Genomic DNA, 26,011 nt, shown 5'->3' with positions numbered 1-26,011 from the left:
AGGAGTATCTTCTGGCCAGGTAACTGAGCAGCATGAACAAGACAGGCAGGAACATTTTTCTAGCAGACTTAAGAGCCTCTTCCAGCCCCCTGCCACACTGAAGCATCATCCATATCTCCTAGCCTACATCCTCCTGTCCCAGAACAGAAACAAGTATAAGAGTTTGATGAGCATACCCCAGCTAGGTCTGCAGTCCTGATAAGCAGTGAAGGTTGATTTCTAGGTCATTCTCTGATGTCCAGAAATCTATACAAAATCTTTTCTGGGTTTCATTTTTTTCTGAAGCTTTTGCCTTACACTTACTGTAACAGCGTCACAAATATTAATTGCTTACCTTTGTAGGCATTTACAAACTCATTAGTTATCACAATACAACCACACTCAGTGATGCAGTGGAAGAGAGCAAAGAAAAGACTCAGCCCAAAAGCAAGTAAGACATCCAGATAAACTGGATGTCCACCACCACAAGATCAACAGTGAATTTCCTTTTTTGCTTACACAACAGCTGTACAGTTCCTTTCTGTTCCATTACCATATAATTTAAAAGCTATGGTTTACACATCTGTCTCTGGCAGACTTCAAGTATCAAGGGATGGCTAAGCAGCCTCCCCCACACAAACATCTTCAGTGCTGTGGGCACTTTTGCACCTCAAGAAAAATGTCATGGCACTAAGAAGGTGTGGAGATGGAGTAATAACCTTAACAGGGACAGCTAATAAATTCTGGTATAGTTTGATGCAAACAGAAGGATGATGGGGTATGTTTGAAAGTCTGTAAAATCACAAAGGTGAGTGAACTCAGAACTATTTATTGAATAAGTCCAAAGAGAAACAGCTAGCTCTTAATTAAATTATCATATCAGTTAAAAGCTTTTAAAAGAAAATATTTTTGTACAGTAGCTAGTGAACTTCTGAAATTGCCTCAGGAGTCTCTTAAAGACAACAGATAAATAAAACTCAGACAAAGTTAAAGACAATAGGGCCATAAACAGGTACTACAGTGAATAATCAAAAAGGCACCTTCTAATATTTTAAATCTAGTAATTGTGAATTTATAATTTCTTTGATTTCAAGAACTTACAAGTTCTTACAATTTCTATTCTGTTCTTACAATTTTTAATACCATTTTCAAGAGTTGTTGGATAAAGCCCTGAGTATCCTGCTCTCACCTCACAGCTGACAGTGCTTTGAGTAGGAAACTGCATGAGGATGTCACCTGAGGTCCTTTCCAGTCTGAAATATCTTATGATCCTAACTTGTGAGTTGAATAATTTAAGAATTCTGGAAAAATAAGATCATTATTGTTCTAGTGTGAGTATTCTCCTCAGCACAAAAGCTTCATCAGAGAGAAAAGCACAGCTGTATTGAAAGGCAGAAAATTAAAATTCTGCTACAAAGTTTAGCACATATTAAAGTTAATGGGGCATATTTTGAAAAAGTCCATTCATTGTCACTGTAACAGTTAAAATGGGTAGAGGATAAGTTTTAACTTGGTGGGATTTCAAGAGCCTAGCTAGAGGGCAAATCTTAGCCCATGGAAATGTTCCTTTTTTCATTTGGAAGGAAAGCAGTTGAGCTTTCTTGCTTAACAATAACCTCATTAATAAAACTCTACAGTGAGAAACTTGCTTGTGCACTGATCCAAGGGTAATGCAAATGGGGAAACCAGGCTGTCCATGAAATGAAACATCTTGTAGAATTCACATCTTGTAGAATCATGATTCATAAAAGTCTATCACTGTTTCCCAGAGAAGGGACCTTTCTGCCTTGCCTCTTACCTGCTTCTTTTTCTCTGTTTTCTTCATGTTATTAAACAGTAAAGTTAAAACAAATAAATAATCTATGTTTCTGCTTCTTAGTCTAGATATTTCTTGCCTGGGGGCTTCCTGAGCTCACAGTAGGAATCACAAAATCTGAAAGTGACTTTTGAAAAACCCCAAACTGCTTTCCCTTCTTTCCAAGTCCATTAGGCAACATCACACATGGGTTTGGCTGTTGCTATTGCCACATTCAGCTTGGAAAATGGCATCCCACACCCACCTTACAGTAAAAGACAAAAAATTGCATGCATATGTATCAGCATAAATATGGTTTTACTGAATTTAGTAGTAACAGTATCTGTCAATAGTCATATTGTTGCAAAGGACTCAGTAGTACAATTCAGTGTGTGCCTTGTGAGGAATGAAAAGATTTGATTTTCTCCTTCTCTGCTTAAGTCTTTATAAAAAGCAAGAATTCATCCTAATGCTGTGCAGCAGCCCACAGTTTACTCCACAGCTCTAAGAAACTTCACATCATTCAGCTACTTTCTAAAAAGCTCAAATATGAGTGGGGTTCAAAGCAATACTGGGTGATAGAGATAAAACCAACAGATTCTACCACATCCAGAATACAATATCCCAAATTATCTTCAGTTTTAAATACCAGCATCTGCCCTTGCCATGTCAATTGTTCACTTTAAGAGGCTCATGACTGAAACATTTATATCAACCATTTTATTTCCCCTGGGAGTGAGTCACAAGCTGGTGGTGAAAACTGGTGTCTTTCCATTGATTTTAATGGAGCTATTCCAGCTGGCACCATCTAAAAATTTCATGCCTTATCTCAGATTCCACACTTCATACGACTTAGTTCATTCTGAAAGCAAAACCTTATGGGAAGAAGCCATGCCTCTCTGCTCTGCTGTCTCATTACTAACACTTACAGAAGATTCGATTTTAGAATTCATGATAAGCTTAGTACTTCAAAAAGAAAAAGGTTAAAATAATAATACCAAAAAGAAAAAGAAATGTATTTTCCAAGTTCACTTATACCATACAACATTAGAAAGGAGTGAAGAAACTGCTTGAAAGAACCCATGTAACAGCCCAAAATTTACATTTCATTTTTAGGTAATCTCCAGTTTGTAGGATAAATGTGAAATGGAAGAGAAATTTAGACATTTTTCAGGGATTTGGACAATTTCCCATGATGTTTTCTTTTGATTATGACTATTAATGTATAATTCATTATTAGGAAAAGCCTTTCTATCTGAGACAGATGTTAGATCCAAATCTAAAAGAAATTTAAAATCTACAGCACTGAAATATCTATTTTTTCTTGTTTGTTCATTTTAATGAGGTATATACCTCTGACTTAGTTTCCTATAATTCAGCCTACGAAGTATAGGGAGAAGGAGGAGTCTGAAAACCCACAAAAATCACACAGCATAGCTGCAAGCCTGCTCCATATAATGTTAGTAAAGCAAGTGGATTAGACAGTGGAAAAGACACTCTGCAGCCTAGAACACAGCCTATGGAGAGGGATACATTTTGGGATAAATGAGGGATAAACGTTCTAACTACTTGAAGCAAAATCAATGAACAGGTTGGGAGTCTGCATTCCTGTCTAAGGCCACACCCTCTAAATACAGCAAACACCTCTCTTTAAGGATGCAGTTATGTTCACTCCACATCCTTCCTTTCCTTATAACTTCTCTTGACCTCTTCCTCTTTTCCCTCTTCCCCTTCCACACACACTTAGGATCTCAGAGTGCAAAGCACTGCTCCTATAAGGCTACTTCCACCAAGTTAATTAGAAGTACCTCTGATACACAGATGGTGTGAAACTCTTCAGTGTCCCACCCACATCAAACATCCCTCAATGCACAAATTATGCCTCAGCATCTGACCAAGGAATGGAGCCCTTAGTATAAAAGTTCAAAACCCTTTAAAATGAAAACACAGCAGAGGAGGAAGGCTGAAGTGATGAAGGATACTGCCTATGTTTAGAAATTCTGCAACAAGATGTAACTTTCTGATGAAACCTCCCAATGTTTCCTGAAACAAGATAATATATAACACAACCAAGTAAAATATTCTGACAAAAGGGAAAACTCCTTTCCCTCAAAACATAAAATGGGTTGTGTTGGAAGTGACCATGAATATCCTCTAGCAGTAAACCCCTTGCCATGAGAGGACTAGGTTGTCACACCAAGCTGCTTCATGCAGGTTAGACCTCTAAAAGGTCTAAAATTGACTGCAGCCAGAGGCTGTGCTGGCATCTGTCCTCACCAGCTCCCCAGGTAGCTCTGATGCCTTGAGAGGCATGGCTTTTTCAGTGGAAAATAGCATGAGCCCTTACCCCAGCCACCATCCCAGTACTTCTCCCCAGACCAAATCACTCACTGAAGAAGTAGATATTTCTTTCTGAGCCAGAAACTTCAAAGACAGCAGTAATTGAATTCAACAGTGATACGAAGGAAGAGAATAAAAAGAGTGATCATATCTCCTTTCAATTTCTGTGTGGTACTCATGTACAGGGCATGTGCCTTTCAAACTTACTGACAATGAAGATAGAGAAAAGGAGGAAATAAAAAACATCAATTGCTCAATGTGCCATCACAGTCAAGAAATTACCACATATCCATCTAAAATGTCATCTCCTCCAGAATATTATGTGCAGCATTGATCACAGGGTTTCAAAAAAAGTGTCAAACCCGCAGAGGTTCAGAAAAAGAAGCTCAAATTTCTGAAAAAAAAAAAGTTCCAGAGAAATTAATAAATGAGTGGAAAAACATTCAGTAAGGTTGGAATCATTTTACTTTAAAAGGTGATACAAAAATCTTACTCTTTGTTTTAATGTAAGGACGTCAGAAAAAAAAACACATGCACTGATAGTCTGGAAATGATTGGGAGCTTCCCATCTCCATTTCTTGTAATAAATAGGTATGAAAAAATTAAAGGATGCTAAATTCATAATAAGTACCTTTTCTTCCACATAGCAGAACAGAATTCACTGTTCCTTGAAGCTATTGAGGCCAAAATCTTAGAGATCCAAAAGTAACATATCGCTAATTAACACCCAGAATTCTTACAAGTGTCAATAATCTTTGTTTTGGAATATGTACAAAACTGCAGGATTAAAGCAGAGATTTCTATCCAGCAGAAGTTTAAGACCTAGAAAAACAGAAAAGAGAAAATTTTTCTAAATTAAACAACCAAGAAATTATCTTTTCTTCTGTTGCTACAGATACAGTAAATAATATCCTTCCTAAGGTCAGAATAAAAATACGGAGCAAGTTAGACCTCTGGTCCACTCACTCCAGTACCTCAACTCCTAAAATAAAGGAGATTGAATTTATCTAGAATAGATGAGTGATGTTACTTTTTTCAACAGAAATAGATCAATAGCAATTGTATCTTTCAAGCAACCCTGCTATGAAAACATACAGGTAATAAACTCTATGTTCTCTTGCTTACGTGATGTTTCACTTTTTTACTAAGCAATACTTTTTATGTTATTTCATTCTAGCACCTTCAGGTACAATTGTTTTGGGATGATTTCTTTTTTCTGTATCGAGTTCACCTGTGCTTCATATATTTTGTCTTTACCTTGGCTCTGTTTTAACCAAACTTTTTTCTGAAAAGAGGTTTGGTATGTAAGTTATAATTCCCAGTGCATACCTTATTGTACATATTCATCTATACCTTGCAGATATTGGGCTTTTCATTGATTTAATGGCAGCATGGTTATTGAATAAAAACAAAGAAATGTCTTTTAGTAAGTTAAGGAAACATTTATGACCTCACTTTCAAAAGTTATATCCAAATAAATATAAAGAATAGAAGAATAAATTATCATGCATTCCACAGTTATTGGCTGATATTACAGTATGCCTATGATAAACAAGGTTAACCAGACAGCTCAAAACACTATTTTCGTACTCTTCAAAATTGTGTGCTTTTATACACTGATTCATTTTAATGAAATGTAAATTTAAAGTCTTACTTTCTTATTTGCTAGCACAACATTAAAGCATTTTCTACATGGCCATTACAGCCTTTTATTTCCTTTTCCATTAAATCATTCATTTTTATCTGGGTCCAGTGGAGGGCAGCAAGGATCACTGGGGACAGGAGCATCTCTCTAATTAGGAAAGACCTGTTCAGCCTTGAGAAGAGACAACTGAGAGGGGACTTCATCACTGTCTATCAGTGTCTGAAAAGAGGCTGACAAGATGTTTCCAGGCTCTGCTCAGTGGTGCAGAGCAATGGAACAAGAGGCAGCTGGCAGAAACTGATGCACAGGAAGTTCCACCTGAACACGAGGAAGAAGTTTGCTACAGTGAAGTGACTGAGCACTCGAACAGGTTGCCCAGAGAGGGTGTGGAGTTTCCCTCACTGAAGATACTCAAAAATTCTCTGGACCCAATCCTGTGCCATGTGTTGCGGGATGACCCTGATAGTGCAGGGAGGCTGGACCAAACCGACCCACTGTGGTCCCTTCTAACTTTCCCATTCTGTGAATATATCTGGTTTTCAAAAAGTTTACTTTCTTTAGGTTTGTACATTTTGCTGACACATGTCCAGATTGGTTTCCCCATTAAAAAAAAAAAAAAGACATAAGACAAGCCCCATTGCACCAAATTTCCCAACATCTTTTGTCATTATCATCTCCGAATTACAGTTCCTTTCTTAAATGGAAGAAGAAAGCATCAGTTGTTGGTAAGAGACTTAGGTATCCTGCAAAGTGTTACAAAAAAAGCCAGTTTTTCTAAAAATAAGCCAGAAGAAAATAGAATAGCAAACACTATTACAAAGCTTTTCTCTTTATAGATCCTATTTTAAATCAGCTAAAATGAAACAATCTTCCTGTGCAGCTGTTATTACACACAATCAAAATCTTTCTTACTTTCATATTTAAGTGGGTACAGTTTTGACTTTATGTCATGCTGAATTTCTGAATGTTTGATAAGGTGGCCTCACTGCCTTATTTCCTCAATGAAATATCATAAAGCTTTGATATAAATAAATAAATGTAGATCATCTAATTGCTTATTTTAGTTTTCTTTTTTAAGTAGGCAAAGTAATCTCAAAGACTCTAGTGGGGGTTAAAAAGACAGAGGTGTTTTCTCATTTTTTCAGTGTTAACTTAAAAAAATTTAACAAAAGACAAACAAAAAACATTTCATAAATGCTATTTTATTTTTAATGTTAATGTTTTAATGTTTATGTTAATTCCTTAAATATTTTAAGGAATTAATTTTGAAAATTTTCTGCATGGTCTAAGCTAGTCTAAAAAATTAAACATGGAAAACTGCATTCAGACAGATTTGTTTACCAATATTTTTAAGTGTTTTTACATAGATACATAAGAAATCTGCATTGTATTCACTGAATTTATTCAGTGAATTCCACCCTCTATTGTCTCTGGATAAGCATGTGAGTTTCAAACAATTTGATCATACTCACATGATGAGAGTTTCAAAGTAATGAAAGGACAAGAGCATCTCTTGTCTCACAATAGCAGTAAATGAGCTTAGACTGGACTACTGAAAAAATCTTCATCTCACTCTAATCAGTTATAAAATTTTCAGTGCAGTGATGAGACCACAGTCTTCAACAGTGTAACATATACATTACACAGAGTGGCATGACATGCAATTTACATAAATTAGGCTAATTATTTTCATTTTACATTGTAAATTATTTCAAAGATATCTTTCTAAAGATCTCTATCTCTACTTGTTAAATATTTCTGTCTTTGAGTGGCAGTCTTCATTGGCAGACCTTCCTGAGACCTTATTTTTCACCACATTGCTACTTGAATGAACTGTTCAAATTATAACCTGAACCTATGCAGCTCAGGTTTCTGCAACTGCAAAAGAAATATGCTCAGTACAAGACTGAAAATTAATCACACCTACTTATCTTCTACTTGCATTCTAAAACTCATGTTTTCCTACAAATTATAACTCAGCAATTTAGTTGCACAAAAATAAACAGGCACCAGGATGCTCCCACACTAGCAGGACTTCAGGTCAGAATACTCAGCATTATGAGGTTATAAACTAAACCACCTTTTACTGTGCACTTGAGCCAGATTACCAACATCCAAATTTATCAGTTATTACTTCGCAGGTATAAGAGTGTCACCATGATATTTTCTGAAAAATTCTTTTGCCAGGATTTTCTCCTGAGAAGCTGAGGACCCTCAGGAAAGAAATATAAACAATAACTATCTGCTGCTATGGAATGCAACAGGTGCATCTTCCATTGGTCCATGTGGATTGTTTCTACTTAATAACCAATCACAGATCGAGCTGTGAGTCTCTGAGAGTCTCTGAGACTCTCTGAGAGTCACAAGCTTTTGTTATCATTCCTTTCAATTCCTTTCTAGCCTTCTGAAGGATCCTTTCTCTCTATTCTTTTTAGTATAGTTTTAGTATAGCATTTTAATATAATATAACACCATAATATAATAAATCAGCCTTCTGAAACATGGAGTCAAGATTCTCATCTCTTCCCGCATCCTGGGATCCTCAAACACAACCATATGAGAATTACAAGATTTTCTTTGCTGTGGGACTACGGCAGAGTTCCTGCCTTGTTCAGCACCACAGCACCCCACACCATGCTCAGGGAGAACAAGATCTGTCTGAGCAAATTCAGCAAGGGCTTCTCAGCCCCTGCAGAGAGAAAGGAGCATTTCTGTGACCACGGGAGGCTCAAAGGGCTTTAAAATTTCACAAATCTTCTGATCATTCCTGCTACAGATACAGAAAAGAGCTATAGATATCACAGAGAAATAGATACCGAGGGAGAGAAGAACCGAGTTTTAGCCTGCCAAAAGTCCAAGATTTGATATGATTGCCCTCTGCAGACATATCAAGAGTCACTGTATCAAAAAGAGAAAAATATAATTTCATATCTAGGATATTGTGACAGAAGAAAAAAATGGCCATAAATTGGGCACAAAGAACTGAAATCCTTCTGGAAATTCAAAGCAAGTGCCTTGTTACCAAAGTAATGGGAACCCCAATAAACCCCCAAAAAAATTAAATTGCTTTTTATGTGGACTTTAATGCAATGACTAATGGCATTGGATGATGGAATTTCAAAGTGGGGGGGAGGGGAGGAAGGAAAGGAAAAGGAAAAAAAGGAAAAGGGAAAAGGGAAAAGGGAAAAGGGAAAAGGGAAAAGGGAAAAGGGAAAAGGGAAAAGGGAAAAGGGAAAAGGGAAAAGGGAAAAGGGAAAAGGAATGGTGAGCTAGCCAGGATATCAGCATATAAATAGGAACGTCTGACATTTCATTGTTTATCTACAAACTACAATGATTGAAGTCACTGACTCAGGCATATTTACAGCCAAGTTGATCCAGCTTGCTAAAGACACCGCTGCTGCAATTCATCTGTCAGTGTCCCTATTCTGATGTGTATCATCTTCATCTTTTCAAGGAACATGCCAAGTAATATAAAAAGCTACCCCTCCTTTACCATATAGTTTACAAAAAAAGCCTACGAAGGCAAAAAAAGTAGCAGTTGGTCACTATGTTCTTATGAGAAGGAAATCATAGATGTCACTGTCTTTGATGGTAATGCAGTACAGGAAGATTTGGAGTCTTGAGGACTTAAATTTAAAGCAACAATGGGCTTTTATAGTAAGTTTTTTTGTAAATGTGTCACTCCAATCTTTGTCTTCTAATGTGATCTTTGAAACCATTTTTTTAAATGAATACAGGTTAAAATGTTTTATAAATATGTAATATTGATAATGCAGGTTTTATATAATTACTGTAAAATAATAGTTTAAATTATACACCTTGCTCTCTAGTATGATTTTTTTTTGTGTGAAAGCCCAATGTCTTTATGAAAGCACAAAGATGCATTTTTGGATGCACTAGAAATAAGGTATATAAGTTTTGCAGAAATACAGCAGTCCTTCAGACAGTATTCTAAAATATAAATCTATTTTCTAGGGAATTAGCTTTTTTTCCATAAAGCATGCTGTACACAGATTTTGGGGTCAATCATTCTCAATCTTCATTGAAGAAATTAGACAATCAAATTTATCAGATTATCAAATTGATGATCAAATTTAATTAAATGAGAAAGAAGTTTCTGCAATGCACATAAAATTGAGGTCAGAAAGGAAACACGTTTGAAATTATCTATAAAATAAAAGTATGGAAATATATCATGTATTAGTAGAGACAGTTTACTGATTGTATTAATCAGTTTATTGATTGTATTAATCACATCCACAGGACAATTCCTAAATAGGTAATTAAACAAGACTGGAGACAGAGCCTTCCACTGTGCTCCTTGGCTCTGCACTAAAAATTTTATGGGTCTTTTCCCATCAGACAACCATTTTTTGGCACCCCTCAAACTGCCATTTTAGAAATTACTGCATAGTCATAATGACCCAAAGATGTGAAAGCAAAAAAATTTATCATTAAAAAGGGAAATCCTATGAAGCAAAAATAATGGAAACATCTTTGTTCAATAGCTGATGCCTTTAAAGACACCTAACCCCACAGAATTACATGGACATAAGTTATGCAAATCCAAGACAGGAAAATAGCAGCAGAGATTTTTTTATAATTTATAACTATGCAGAAAGGTCCTCTGAAAATTGTTTTTCATATCTCTGGACCAAATCTAGAAATAGACATGTTGGTAACGCACATTAAAATCTCTGAAAAAAATGAGACATTATAATTGTTACTCAAATTGCATAATATTCATGCAAATGTATAATCTCATTTTGAAACTGGCATTCATTTTCTTGGATATAACTAGTGGGTTTTTTTTACTTATAACATTTACTGACAAGTTGGAACATTAAAAGCACCTGATGTCACTTTTTTATTATTATTATTCTCTAGGTTGTACAGTATAAAAAGAAAAATTCTGCTTTTCCAGCAAATTTTAAATTCATGACAGCACCTCTTTAATGCACATTTGTGCAGATGACATATATTTCATAGAAAATTAAATATGCCATTTGAAACTATTCATTTTGTAGAATTACTCTTTTTACTGTTGAGACATCTTCTACCCTACTACCACCAAATCTGATCTCTATGTTTTCTTTAGTTTGAATTGGGGGAATATGGGTTGAATTCACTATGTCTAACACAAGACACTTGTCACCAGAAATTATCTTAATTGCTCCTTAAAGGAACATTAAAAAGTGTGATTTTTGGGAGTTTTGAACATAGTAGTGATATTGTCATTTATCTGAGTAGGGAATGAATAAAGGAGTGTCATTTACACCCTTTTAAGAGAAAAAAAATACAAACAATCCACAAGTATTGACAATTTCTATATTGATGAAGGAATATGCACTTCACTCACAAAGAAGCAAAAGCAAATTGGCATCAGATTCTCAGCAAGATCAACGAGTGATCAGTTAACAATCAACAACTAACAATCTCTGACCTTTTTTTATTAAGTGGATAATGGAACTGGCTCTCAGTATCTTATTTTGGATTCTTGGCTTAATGATTTTAAAAAATGTAACTTGTTAAGTGATGCACATTTTTGTGCTGAGGGAGCTAAGTATCATTATGACTTAACCACTAGAACTTACATAATAATTTTCAGGCTTCAAAGACATGTTGGCAACTTTTCAAATCACTTCTAATAGTTGGAGGTACAGCATTAGAAGAAAAATTGTAGGGAGATGGCACAAGGAAAAAAAAAAGATTTTTAAAAAAATAAACATTACATAATTTCAAAATCAAGTATTCAATTCAAAGAATATATTCAAATCATAGAAGCCTATAAAAAAGACCAATGCAAAAGCACCTGGAAATTACATAGCAAAAATGTTTTCTGCTGATAAAAGTCATGCACCTCTCAGTGCTAAATTTCACATGTGGGGAGAAAAATAATGAGATTTATCTAAAAATACCTTTTTTCAAGCTTGAAAAATAAGTCAAGCATCCCAGATGATAACTGGGACAGAAGAAAAAAAAATAAACAAGTAATTTTTTTCATTGCTTAAAAATTCTATTTCTTAATGAGTCTTTATGTGTATTTTGGAAGACAACAAGCTTTTAGAAGAAGAAATAATAAAGTCAAAGTGATACCTGCCATCAGTAGCCCCAGACACATGTCAGACTTTTTCCACCTTCTTCTTTCCCCATCTTAATGCACTTACCAGTGGAGGAAATGCCCCAGGTTTTCAGAGATCTCCTGATTGTATTAAGAGCCAGTCTATCATTAGGAAGGAAAGCACAGCTGTAAGAGCAGTATTCCCATACTGAGACACAAGAGAGAGATGAATGAGAGATGTGAAGGAGGGATGTTTCTTGTGATGGAAGGAATATGCTCCTCCATTGTGGTACAATCTGACTTCATGAATGTTACAGCTCTTTCAGCTGAGGATTAAGCTAAAACATAATTTCTCCTTTCAGCGTTCTTCTCTCCTTTTCATCTCCTATCTCCATCCACAGAAACTGTTCTGATCGAGTGACTGACAGAACTGCAAATGAAGAGGGAAAAAGATCTAAAGATTCATTCCCTCCTATCAAAGGTTTGGCTAATCTTGTACCATTTGACTGTTTTAGCTAGAAATTCACACTTTACCTAACATTTACTGATGTTATATATTCATGTACACATATCACTTTACCAGGATCACAAAGTTCTTTCCAAATTGAACATACACCATGCAGGAGTCTTTTCAGGCCCAGTAATCATAGCTAGGTCTAAGGTGAATTTTCAGGGGCTATAGTGATTTTACACAATATTTTATAACACAAATTGCATCTACTTTGAATGGCAGGTGAAATTCAGTAAGGAGAAAATAATGATCCAAAACGGAATTGGAACAGAGTGCTAACAACTCCATTCTTGCAAAACAATACCAACATGATTTTGGGTTTTTTTTTATATTTGTCACATATGTGACAAATATAATCACTTTTATCATATTGAGTTCCTTACTCACTGGTGAGCCATAAATTCAAAATTTACTTGAATCAGTACAGACTTTTGTTTAAAACCCTCAACAATTAAATCTTGATTTTCTTTATTGTTTTCTATCCTGGTTTTACCAGAGGGAAACATACATCTTTGATTACTTTTTTTCTTTCATTTTTTACCCCAGGAACTAGCCTGTTTGAAAACTGGAAAAAATATAGTCTGCCAATAGAAAAACCCTTGTTAGATGGATCTCAGAATTTGATCCCTGTTGTTTTTTAATCTGCAAGGAGCAAGTTGTTATTTTCTACAAACACTGTCATTTAAATGACCTTGACATTCCATTAAATAATTTTGTTTTGTTTTCCTGAACTCGAGAATCATTCCTTTCATCTGTAAGCAGAACCTTGGACACTGATGAATGCCTTTTAAGAATTTTACATGTGTGTTTCACAGTGATCCATGTGTTAAAATCACACAGGTTACTGAAAAAGTCCTAATTTTAGTTAATCTCAAAATTAACAAAACCTTTAAACATTACCAGCAATTATATTGCAAAAATAGCTTCTTATTGTGGCAGAAATCAATAAAAGACCCAGGCATACTTTTGCAGTTCCCTTTTATCCGTTATCTGTCTGAATTATATACATCCATTGCAATTATCCTATAGATCATAATACTGAAGCTACAGCCTGAATACAGTCAACATACATTATTTAGAGATGGGTTTTCAAGATGTGTGTACTAAATAATTGGAACTTCTATACCATGTTTCAACTCGAGAGGAAACAATGGAGGGCAATACTTACCTGCCCATAGGAAGTGATATTTCTGTGTCCCTCTTCTATTTTCTGAAGACTTGAGAACAGCTGCAAAATAGGTCAGAAATAAAAGGAGTTTGTCAACTTTCTTGTTAATCAAAATCAGAAGAAACATTTCCAAGAGGTAACACACATTAGAATGAAACATGCTGAGGATCTTCCGCAAACACTCATAATTCTATCTACTCCATCTTCTGACTGGATTGTCTCACCATGAAGAAGCTACTGTAATCCACTCCTTCTCTTTACTTAGCAGGACTAGGACCCAGCAGAAGCCCTTTTTCTCTGTTGTGCCAGGTCATGACAGCACTTAGAAGCTGGTGCAAGGAATGCTCCCAGAGAAGCTGTCTGTTCAGGGATCACCAATTAGAGCAAGGGGATGGAGCACAGAAGATTGACTATTATGAGTTATTACAAAATTATTATACTTGCTTCTGCCTTTTATAGCATTTCACACAAGACATTCATCATTAAATATTATTCAACTTTTCTGTACAAGAATTAGGATCAATATTACAGTAAACCAAAGCACTATAACAAGCTACCTCTGTGATTGTCCTTCAAGATTTTTACATATTTTCCAATCATCACATTGAACTAGCCTATTACTTTAAACAGCTACTATTACAAGTACTTTTCTTACCACTTTCCTACTGCCTTGGCACTCTCCTAAAAGAACAGGGCAAAGTTTAGCAAAAAAGTTATACATAAATTCTAATCAGCCCACCACTGAGTTCAAATAATTGTAAGATGTAGGATAGGACTGAGTCAGGGTCTTGACCAACTTTGCTGAATTGTTCCCACTGAAATCAGAAGTAAAATTCCTGCTCACCTCTCAGGGAGTGGAATTAGTTTTACTAATTTAGCAGATTAACTACAACTGCACCTTTCTTCCTGCATTCTACATTTTTTTCCATTCTAACTGCTCTCCTGGCCTGCTTTTTCCTTAGGGTCAGCTGTGCTCTCTGACCTGCATCTGTTTAACATTACTTCGCTTGGACTGCCCCTAACCTAAACTCAGTTTTTAATTCATGTTTAAATTTATATTTGTATATTAAACATCAATACATGACTATGCAGGTAAGGGGATTTTTTCAGTTGTCTTCAGTGTTTTTCTTGTTCTCATATATCCTTAACTAAAAAGTATATTAGAGTGATTAACAAGTAACAACCATATCAAATTTCTTTGTCACTGACAGGTGAATTCTGAAACTTAATGATGGATGATCTACCATCAAATGGATAAAAATTTAGATTATACATTCTGTCCCTAGGATTAACTCAACAATGAACACATGTTCTGTGATAAAATCAGCTCAATGACTGTTTAAAATATTTTTCTGCTAAATAAAATATGCTAAATAATTTTGACTAATCTAAATACCAGAAGATTAGCACTCTGATACAGATTTATGAACTATGTCATATATTTAACTATCACTGGAACCTTTCTTTAGCCTCTTGTGTTCTCTCTTTTCAGTTTAGAATGGAAAAAAATGGAAAAAAATCTTTATTTTGCTGGCACTTTTGATTCTGCCTGTCCAGATACACTTCAACACAGTACACCTTAATTAATTTCCATGTTTCAGTTTTAGGTTCACATTTTCCAAAAAGAAAAAAAATCTCCTTTTGGGATTGACTTCATAAATGCAAATGAATTTCCTTGCATTCAGCCTAACATTTTCTAAAATGTTAGGCTGAATGCAAGGAAAGTAATTTTTCTTTGCAATTACATTGCAAGTCTCATACATGCAGTATACTAATCTTCATTTCATTACACAACTGCAGTTACACAAAGTACTTTAAACCCAGAAAAACAACTATTTGGATGTGATTTCATGCAACAGAACAATTGCATCTACAAAACATTTCCTCTTTATTATAAGTGCACTCTAAATAGATTAATTTTGGAGCTACAATGAGGAAAGCTGATGTTAAGACATTAATTTCTAAGGAAAAAATCTGCAGCATGTTTGCCTTTTTTTTTGTCTAGTACATAGCAACTGAAATAATGTTTTATGTAGAATGCTTGTTATATTCTATCACCTCTTGTTCACAGTAAGTAAAGTTGAAGTATAGAGTGAGATTGCCCTTACCTTCAGATCCAGCAAATAAAGAAATGTAACACTACAACTGATAGGAGTCGTGTTTGCCTAAACTAACCCTGGCAATTTTCTGTGGATCTACTGGTAGTTAAAACTAAAGCCCTCCATAGATAAGTAATTTCCAGACCCAGGGTAAGATTTGGGAAGAATTAGAAAAAAAGTTCTCTGGAATAAACTCAAGGATGTTGCAAAATGTGTTAGAGTGAAATTTACGACTACAGAATGAAAATTGAGATGCCTATTCTGAGACAAACTTACACTGGAGTCACATTAGGGATATTTTGTTGATATTTTTTTATCACACTCGAGGCCAGACCTGAGTGATGAGCACTTAAATGGCAAAATTCAAAGCACAAAATGTAGGCATATAAAACAAATATGTCTCAAAATCTGTATCAGAGGTTTTAAGAGAGATTTTTACAATAAAGCTTCAAATTAACTACAGATAACTTTCTGTAAATTCTTAAATTCAAGAGAAAAGAAATATGGTTTTATAATTATGAAATTAATTCTAAAGCACTGCAGCAAGAAAAGAGTAAAATTTTTCTTCAGATTGTTACCAGCACGGTATTTGCTATCCTTATTAACATGCTGAAAAAACACATTCATGAATGCTAGAGATTTTTAAAAAATCATGAGGTTTTGAGGACAGCATTAATACCTTTGGCAGTCTGTGTGTTTGCTTTTTGAGTTTTGCTTTTAAAATTATTCTCTTTTACATCTGGATGAAACTTGGAATAGATTTATAGATTATGAGTCTAACATGGGGCAAGAAAGAAACTAAGAGAACTGAAGCTGACAGAACTCTTGGGTTAGTAAGCTCAAAGAAGATTTAAGGCAGAATATGATTATACGCTACCACACAGACAAAAGGGTATCTGATTTCACAGTCTTCTGATTAGCTCTAACTAGGGTAATGAAAGTGGTGAACCTTTTTCATTGGCCTTCTCCACAGGGTGCAAACTGAAAAAGGAAAGATTAAAAGGCTGTATCTTTATCTAAATGGCCTGGAGCTATTTTATTTGTTGGGATTATAATTGTAGGGAATGTTCAGAGTCTGTGCTGAATCTTTATCAGTAAAGAAAGCACAACAAACCAGAAGGGTAGAGATGCTGAGAAAAGCAATCTCTAAAAAATTTATGATGAATGTCAGAGCCCAATGTTTTTCAGCCCAGACTTTTGCATTTGCCACTGCAGGACACAATCCTACTGGTAGTTATCTTCAACAAACATTCAATAATAAAATATCCATGGAAAATGGGACTGTGTTCATCTGCAGTTTTGCTGAGAAGTGGCCTAGGAAGAGGGCAGGTAAATCACCATCAGTCAGTAATCAAATGGCAAATAGTCACTGAGGACAATTTCCAACAAATCCAATCTTGTTGATTCCTGCTCTTTATCCAAGTCTCTATTTAATAGTGAGAGTAAAAGCTAATTTAAGGCATAGTTGTAGCAGTGGAGTCCTCTAAATCTCTACTTCATGGCCATAAAAAATTTCAAAAGATAAACATGGTAAACCATTTACTTATAACAAATATATTATTTATATCAGCTAGGTTCTGTCAGAATCTATCACACACTTTACAGTATGACAAAGATTTATTGAGCATTAGCTGCTATGTGTAACATAAACTAACACCAAATGGCTCAGACAAAATCCTCAAAGAAAGATAATATTCCATACCATCTACCTATCAGTTATTTGAGGCTTAAGTGCTCCAAAGGTCATACACATTCTCCTTTAATGAGGAATAAGTTACCTTATGCACACATCTGTTCTTATTCAGTTAATGAACCTTCTCTCTAACTGATTAACTTGTTGACATATATCTTGAAGACCTTACAAGCTATATGTCAAATGGTGACATGTGCACATATAAAGAAACACAGTGCTGGCAGGAGTGAAATACAAACTTCAGGGTCAGAAAGCTAGCTAGACACTTGATAATTTCTAGCTCCAGCCTTAAGAAAAGACAGTTTTGGATATCAGCCACAAGTGCTATTGAATTTATCAACATTAATTATAAAATATAATACTGTGTGAACATAGATGCAAATAACCAAGGTGACCTTGACCCACAGCTGAAGTGATAAGAATAGATTGATTCCACCACCTTGCTGGCTGGAGGATTTCACGAGCAAGCTGGGGCACATACACTGCAAAGCTCATTCCATCTTAGCAGGGGCATAAAGCATGTGTGACTTATTCCCCAGCCTCAACATATCAAAGGATCTGGCACATGCACAATTTACCTCCATTATTTTCTCTGTGCTTTTTATGACCTCTGCTTTGACTGCTAAGACAGGAAGCTCAAGCATGTGTTGGAGAGGGCCTCCAAAACTCTATGAACACCTATGTTATCTCTACACAGAAATTCTACTTCTCAAAACACAGGATAAGCAACACTAAGCATAATATATGGTTGCTCACTGTTGTGTGCCAGGATTTAGCATTCCCAGCAACAAGTCACTTGAGTAAATCCAATATCCTCCTTGTCATTCTTCCACTTTGAATTCTTTCCTCCCAACAAATGCTATTACCTTTGGGATACAAATGAGAAGAATTTAAAAAAAAAAAGTTAAGAGTGCTGCAGAAGACATAGAAAGCAGCATCTTATATTCTCCACAACTACTATAATTTAGGAAGGCAAAAATCAGAGGAGGAATTTACAGCCAAGGCAGCCGTAGTGAAACAGGTGGGCAAGGTGCACCAGCTGTCTACCTAAAAAAAGTGCAGGGAAAGAAGAACAAAATATTCTTTGAAAACAAACTCCAAACAACTGTAGCTTGTGGTAATTCAGGTGATGAGTGAATGCTTTGTCCATAAAACAAATATACTCGCAAGAGCCAAGGTGGCATGAACACTACAGATCTAACAGAAGGGTTTGGAAAGGATATGACACCTCCAGAACCTCATGTTTCCACCCTGCTTCTAGGAGTCTTTCAGTAGCAACTAGAATTGTATTCTGCCATCTCCATTTCCAAGACACTTACAGTTTCTCCGTCCCAGACACCAGGCCTGCAGACAACTGATTTAGGTCAACTGAATTAACTACTCACTAGTTAAGATCTACTTTGAGTTTCAGTGGAAATAAAGAGGGCCTAAGAGCTGTGAAAATCCTTTTAAGCTGGTTTCTCAGTGGGGGCCCCACAACAGAAATGAAAGCTGAAAGTGTGAATACACTATATAAGTGAGGCACAGATCAGTCCAGTGGAGGCTACTGATGTGTACAGTCTCAAGCTACCAAATTGTCCTTATTGGGAACAATAGGTCAACTGCCTCAGGAGCACATCAGGAGACTGGAATTGCTGTCCTAATATTATTTGGTGGTTCTCACTGAGTTTTGAATGATAGAAACATTTATAGCGTGCAGCAGGCTGTTATACAGCTCCTTTGGTAATTCAGCAGGAGCTGAGTGCAATTGCTTCATACAAAGGCAAGATGATGGGCCATTAATCAGTAAATCGGTGCTGTCAGGGTAGAGGAGTGACTATTTTTAAGGTATTGAAGACAGCAAAATACCTCATATTAGTCATGCTATTTCTTCAATTGAACTTCAGGACCAAAAGCATATGCTTTTGAAAGTCTGAATGGACAAGAAATGCAGGATGAGTCTACAAAGGTGTTTCCCTTACACTGAAAAATTATGTTATAGGCAGATTCCTAGGAATATTTACAGAAACCCAACTCCTGCAGTCAGAAACAGAAATAGTAGAAATATTGGAAAGTCCTATTGGATGCAAGGATACTCAAGAGTACACCAAACCATAAAATTACACATTAACTTCGTAGTAGTTGGTACCTAATCAAAGCAGCCAGAATAACCATTCAGACTCATCATTGTTTAGGATGATTATCACATACAAAACAAAACTAAACAAAACAGTAGAAATCCAGAAAGAAGTATCAGGAGCTTCAAGTTTCAGCAAGAGCCAGCAGAGAGTGAGGATTCTCATTTTAGTTATTTATACATTAAAATAATCCAAGACACATCATGTTAATTTCCAGACCTAAACTATTATCTTAAACTAGAGAGTTCAGTGCTTAGCAACCTCTCCCACTGGTCTCATAAACCAGCCACTTGTTTAACTATGTTCCCCCCCCATGCTGGCGGGGCCCAACAGCATGACAGCACTGCTGGCTTACACCTCATTCCTTCAGAACTAAGATGACCACTGAAAAGGAACATCATAGCTGGAAGTTGCCCTTTGCTGCCATGCCACTGCCTGTCTCATTATGAAATTTAAAAATGCTACAAATATTTTTTAGATCTTACAGAAATATTTCTACAGAAGACAGCTGAGCAGCATTGCCTGATTTGCATTTTGTTTTTAAATTAATCACTGCACTGAATTCAACCAACACAGGTTTTTCAGAGCTGATAGAAGTGTACCCAATTTTATTACTCACATATTTTTCTTTTTTTTTTTAATATAGGAAATCCCTCGACACAAAATAAGAGTAAAATGGAAAGGACCAAACTGCAGGCTTACCTTGTTGGACACAGATTTCCAGGAGGACAGGAGAGGTGATCTTTCGATCTTCTGTTGCAAATATACTTTCCTGTTGTGTACAAGGCAGACTGCTAAGGGACACCAACAGTGTCACAGATGTCACAAAAACAAGCATTACACATTAGCCACTTTTGTTCTGCTAATGAATGTGTACAACACCTAGTTTGGCTGTGTTCTTGACAAAATCTATGTTGTCACAGCAGTAACAGCTTGCAAGACTGTTGCATTCTTAGACCTGTCACATATAGTCTTACCATCCTCAGGTTAAATTTAGAGTTATTTATATTGTTCCTTACCCGATTTATTATTTCTTACCTTACTATTATTACTGTACTCATAAACATCCAGTGTTTAAGTTCTAAAATATGTTTTACCTCCTTGTGCTCCCTGGACATCCAGCTTGTAAATTAAAAAGTAATATAGCAGTTATTCACTCCATTCTGAAGAAATAAAAGTTACACTGTCATGATTGCAGTTAGTCATGAATCAATTTCAAAAATTATTTTTTTCTTTATGTACATGGAAAAAATCAAATAATAGCAAAACAAATAGGCAAAACCCATAGTGAATGAAGAACCACCAACATTTGATTCTGATAATTAAAAATACTGAAGAGTTATTTATCAGACTATTGTGGGGGTGGGGAAAAGCATCATGTTAGAAGCCAAAGTATCTACATATTTGCAAAAGAATATATTAAGAAAAAGCTATTCCTGTTTTTTGCATAATTCAGTTTTCAACAGGGATAGTCCCAAAAATGGAGGGAAACTCCAATTAAAGGACTGCAAGCAGCAAAAGATTCAATTGCCTCAAGAAGCAATAGGAGTTTCACTGGATGCATAGACTCTATCAAGTCAGTCTTCTTCGGTATAATGGCACCTGCTGACAGACTTTATTAAACTACATTCTATCTTAACTGCTGGTGAATTATGGTCTAGGGTACAATGATAGGTGATATTTTGCACTCAATATTTTCTATACATCACTGCATTGTCATTGGTTTATTATAGTGACTGATTTGATTTAACAAAGTCTGATGATTTATTGATTTTTTTTTTAATTCACAGACTATATTTCAGTGGTTAGTGACACATTCTGTTGTCATTACCTTCAGCTAATTAGCATTTCTGGATTTATTTTTTTACACAACTGACTGGATATGAAGCACAACAGGCAGCAGAAAATTGCTGCATCCCTGGACATGCTCAAGGCCAAGTTCAATGGGTCATTAAGGAACCTGGTCTAATGGAAGGTGTCTCTTCCCATGGTAGTGGGGGGTTGGAACTAAATGATCTTTAAGGTCCTTTCCAACATAAATCATTCTGTGATTCTATGACAGACACAGGCCCAATGGTTCTGTGATTCTCTGACACAAATAAGACTGCAATTCAAATGCTTGGGACTGAATTTAAACCTGGTATTTTAGGCACTGGAATTCTTCTGGTGAAGCAAAGATCCACTGAACATATCGTATCTGCGTATGGTTTCTTAATATTAAATTATGTTGTTCTTGACCCTTTTTTTACAGATCTGCACTGCCTAAATAAAATTCAACAGGTCAACAAAGTCTATGAATTGAGTCCCACTCAAAATATCACTATAACCTAAGTGGTCTTTTATAACCCTCTGTAGAAATGAAAATTCTTCAGCCCACCACGCCCTGCCAATCTATCTCTCTGTATATTTAGATATGTACTTTTCTGAAAAATAAATATAGGATTTTTCATGGTAATTCATATAGTGGGATAATCTAGGACCAAGGGCATCCAACAACAATGATCAAACAAAATGCTTAAATAGGCAGGCTTGGTATTTGACAGGGGAGCAAAAGGAAAGCATTAGCAATATCTTGAAAAGCGTTCCTGTCAGTAGCAATAAGAAACCTGTCATCATGACTAGTAAATACTTCATAGGTGAAAACGGTTTATATCTCCCTCCCGTTTCCACTTGTATCTGCCTCATGGAATGAACTGCTGATCCCAAAGGAAACATGATCAAAGCCTAAGCTTGGAGTTTACATCTTATCTTCTATACATACCATGTCATTTTCTCTAACAGTTGCTGCAATTGCATTGTGTTATGTGTTATCTTTTCTTTCAAGAATGTCTATGAATACGTTGTTACCTTATGTGTTCATGTTTTCATTATATTGCTTTTCTTCTGTTAACTCTTAAACTGGCAAGAAAAATAAGTATAATAGAAGCTCAACTTACTTTGATCAAATATCTGCTCTTTCCCATTCTTGTTTGCTCAGTCTTACTCAATAAAGGTACAGCATCACAGTCAGCTTTATAACCTCTAGGTATTTTCCTCTAAAGCTGCAGGATGGCCACAGGCAACATGCTTAAATCCACAGGGAGTATCAGATCAGTATAAAACACTTGATATACCAGCTGTATTGATTTTTTTAAAATAAATATTCCACTGGTATAACATTACTCTATTTGGATAACAAAGAAAAATATTTTATTGCAGTAGCATATTCTCAGCTGTGTTTATATGTAACATTTAGCACATTTTATAGACACAGGAAACCTTGGCATTTATTTTCAAAGTTACTTGTAATATTTAAAAGGAGACAAGCAAATACCACATTTATGCTCACAGTAAGTTTTTTTTACTATACACTATATTTACACTATAATATACTCTCTGGTTGTGATGGCATGTGATGACACCTTTTACCAAAGCCAACACCAGTTGGGTTATTTATTATTATAAATTAGATTAAAAAAACCTCACACAAAATGAAAGAAAACAAAAATTAATTATAATAGGGGACCAAATGCTTTTGTGATTACTTTTTTATGACATGAAATGCCAAGAAAGGAATTAGAGGTAATTCCATAACTTAACAAACACAAGAAAGGCTACGACCCTTAGTGTTTTAAAGCTACTGGTAAATTAACTGAGAATCAGTTGCCAAACTGGAAAAACCTCAGAATATTGCATGTGTTTCTGGTCCCTTTTTATTATTTTTTTTTCTAGAAATGTTAATTTAAATTGGAATGGATTTCATAGCAGGACTTATAAAATTATTAGATGACTGGAATTTTTTTTCTTTAGTTGAAAAATAGATTAAAAGAATCTGGCTTGTTTAGTTTACAGAAGTAAAAGATAAAAAGGAAGCTGATAAAGTCTGCAAATATTGAAGGAACAGGAACAAATATTAAGATGAAAGAAGAATTATTTCAGTTATGAAAAGTAACTGCCTATGGTCATGCTAAAATAAATTCTGCTTGTAATAACTTAATAGAAAAGAAGTGTACTTTCCTGGCCTTCACAGAAAGACCTTCTAAAATGGAAATTAAATTGTGGAGGGAGCACTCACGTTTTTTGCAAATTAGAGAAAACCTGGCAAGGGATCATGGAGCCAAACAGAAAGCCTTTCCTAGCCATCTTTTTACCTCAAAGGTAAGGATTGCAGGAATAGAACTGATGTTTGAATGTCTGATCTCTTCTGCTTTAATCTTGTGGAAAATTACAGTTTATGCTTTTGCCTCTTCCTGCAGATCTCAGGTTTATCAAAGTGCATTGAAAAGCATTTTATTAACTGTTATGAGGGCGAGGTAGATATTAAGTAACATAAATATATGTGAAAATGTAAGAGTAGGGAAGGGAGCAGAGCCTCAAGTAACTCAAGAAGCCCACTCTATCTTTGTTCCTTATATCACCTTTTCACATCTCCTTTTCTAGTTGTATCCACAATCTGTAATGTTAATCACCAACCCTTCCTCACTCCCATACATGTGTGCTCTCTCAGATTTGGTTTGATATTAGGAGGTCAGTGCTACAGAAGGAACCAACAGGAGCACATCAGTCTCTATCTCACACTCAGTGCTAGAAATTCATTACAATTTGCTAGTCTGACAAGGAGAAAAAACCCTTCTTTCCTCTAATCTGTGAGCAGCTGACAAGTTTCCCTTCCCTCCTGCTGTGTGGTGATGTTTGAGGCTGTGATACAGGAAAGTTACCCATCCAACTCAATGCTAGCCACAGCTGATGTTTACTTTCCAGGGCAAATAATCAATTATCAGCTCTACTAAGTTTTCCAGTCTCAGCATCCCTGTTCATGAGCCTCACACAAACAGAAGGAGAATCGTTCCTGGGGTCACAGGGACAGATTGCACAAACTAATTTATGGAAACTGAGACATAAACCACTGTAAAGAAATAGTGTGCAGTTTTAATGAAACAGAAGGAAAGTCAAGCAAAAATGGGTTTTTTGGCCTAATAACTGACTTCTTCAGTACAATAATTATCAAAGATATCCAGGCAATCATTCTTTCTTGCCGTATTCTCTATCTATTGGAAATTGAAGTCAAATCGAAGTATTGAAATAATTACTTTTTTTACCATTAAAGACTAATGAAGTAGCATTTCTAATTTTCCAAAAGCAAATGGAGAAAAAGAAGTAGTAGTGCAAAAACACTGTTTATATAATACAGTGCCACAACTCAAACCAAAAATTCCTCTCTAAAAGAGTATGAACAAATTCAGGGTATAATAGATTTAACAGTTCATGCAATTGTATAAGAAATTTTTTTTTCCCTAAAGATACTTTAAAAAAAAGCACTAACACATAATTTAATTACTTTTTAAATTAATTTCTTTCAAGAAGCTATAGCATCTTATAGTGTTTACAGGAGAAAAAATTACTTTTCTACCTTAGTCGATAAATAATGGTGATTAATTTACTTTAACCTGGGATAAGATGGAAAACATAGCACATAGGGCAAATATGCCCAGAACAGATGAAAATTCAGCAAGGGTTTTTTCATGGAAAGAGAAAGCACATTTCCTTTGAACATTGTTTGACATTAGCCTGATGAAATCTTTTCAACTGCAAAAAATGATCTGGACTAAGACAACTCTTTCTCTCCCCTTCAGTTTATCATGCTATTCATGAAATTTCTTTTCTAATTGTCATCTCTGTGGCTCTGAGCATTGCAGCTGTCCAGTATACAAAATGCCAGAAGCTAATTTACTGCTCTAAAATTCTACTAAAGTAGAATCTATCATTGAAGGCAAAAGAAACTAGATCTCTGTTAGCTGCCATGAAAAATAGCAAGATATTTGCATTTTTGTTCAAAACTGCCCTTTCTCCCCCAGTTTTCCTATAACCTGCTGGACACATTTTACAAAAGGCTCAAATTCCCCCATGCAACTGCAAAAATATCAGCAGCTGGTATTTCACAGACTTCTGCTTTAGCTTGGACATCATGTAAAAAATGTGGCTGAAATTGGTGTACAGAAAAAAAGGCACATTGCTGAAGACTGACAAAAAACTCTCCAATATGAACAAGTTTAGAGTCCTACACTGCAATCTTATTTTCTGTGTTGAACCTCTCTGTCCTTAACAATAGCGAAAATTCATCCATATGAAGGCTGACAGAAGATACAGCAGGAAGGATTTTACCTTTACAAATTACTTCTACACCTTACCTTAGAAATGCCTATCTAGTGTTTGATATTTTTCAGAATTATTACAGTTTCCTTTTCTTTCTTGCTTTTGTGGACTTTGAGAGCAGTCACTAAACAGGTAAAGGATGCTACTCACAAACAAACATACAATGAAAACACATGGCAAAATACAAGCTGGCAATAAACTGCAACATTTTTTGTTGAACATCGATGGTATTGCATTCTAGTCAGCAAGGATCTCCCCACATATCTTAAGAGACTGTTGTAAAGGCCAACTGGAAAATAAATTTCAGAAACTCCTGCCGAACTGTAACAATATTCAGGACCTTTGTTCAGATTAAACAGGAATTACATTTATTTTCTGGATTTGCTTTTTTACTCCTTTCTTGACACCAAAACTACTGACATTTTGTGATATGGTGTTAGCTGTTCAGAAAGCAGGAGAATGACAGCT

The 26,011-nt window shown here is 35.5% G+C and overlaps 1 long non-coding RNA gene across 2 annotated transcripts; it reads right to left on the bottom strand.

The window, feature by feature from the left end:
* Positions 1-1,167: 1,167 nt before the first annotated feature.
* Positions 1,168-20,228, bottom strand: LOC135299986 (uncharacterized). 2 transcript variants are annotated; one of them, XR_010361837.1, is made up of 6 exons: positions 20,114-20,228; positions 13,503-13,562; positions 11,930-12,253; positions 4,746-4,936; positions 4,397-4,508; positions 1,168-1,280 (listed from the first exon to the last, which is right to left on the bottom strand). It is a non-coding gene; the product is annotated as an uncharacterized LOC135299986 (long non-coding RNA). The 2 variants fall into 2 exon arrangements; XR_010361836.1 differs by having other exon boundaries at positions 11,930-11,985.
* Positions 20,229-26,011: the final 5,783 nt, after the last annotated feature.

The sequence above is a fragment of the Passer domesticus genome, chromosome 4 (genome assembly GCF_036417665.1).
Source record: "Passer domesticus isolate bPasDom1 chromosome 4, bPasDom1.hap1, whole genome shotgun sequence".
Taxonomy (NCBI): Eukaryota; Metazoa; Chordata; class Aves; order Passeriformes; family Passeridae; genus Passer; species Passer domesticus.
Note: the sequence above shows the minus strand (reverse complement) of the source record. Positions and strands in the feature narration are given on the sequence as shown.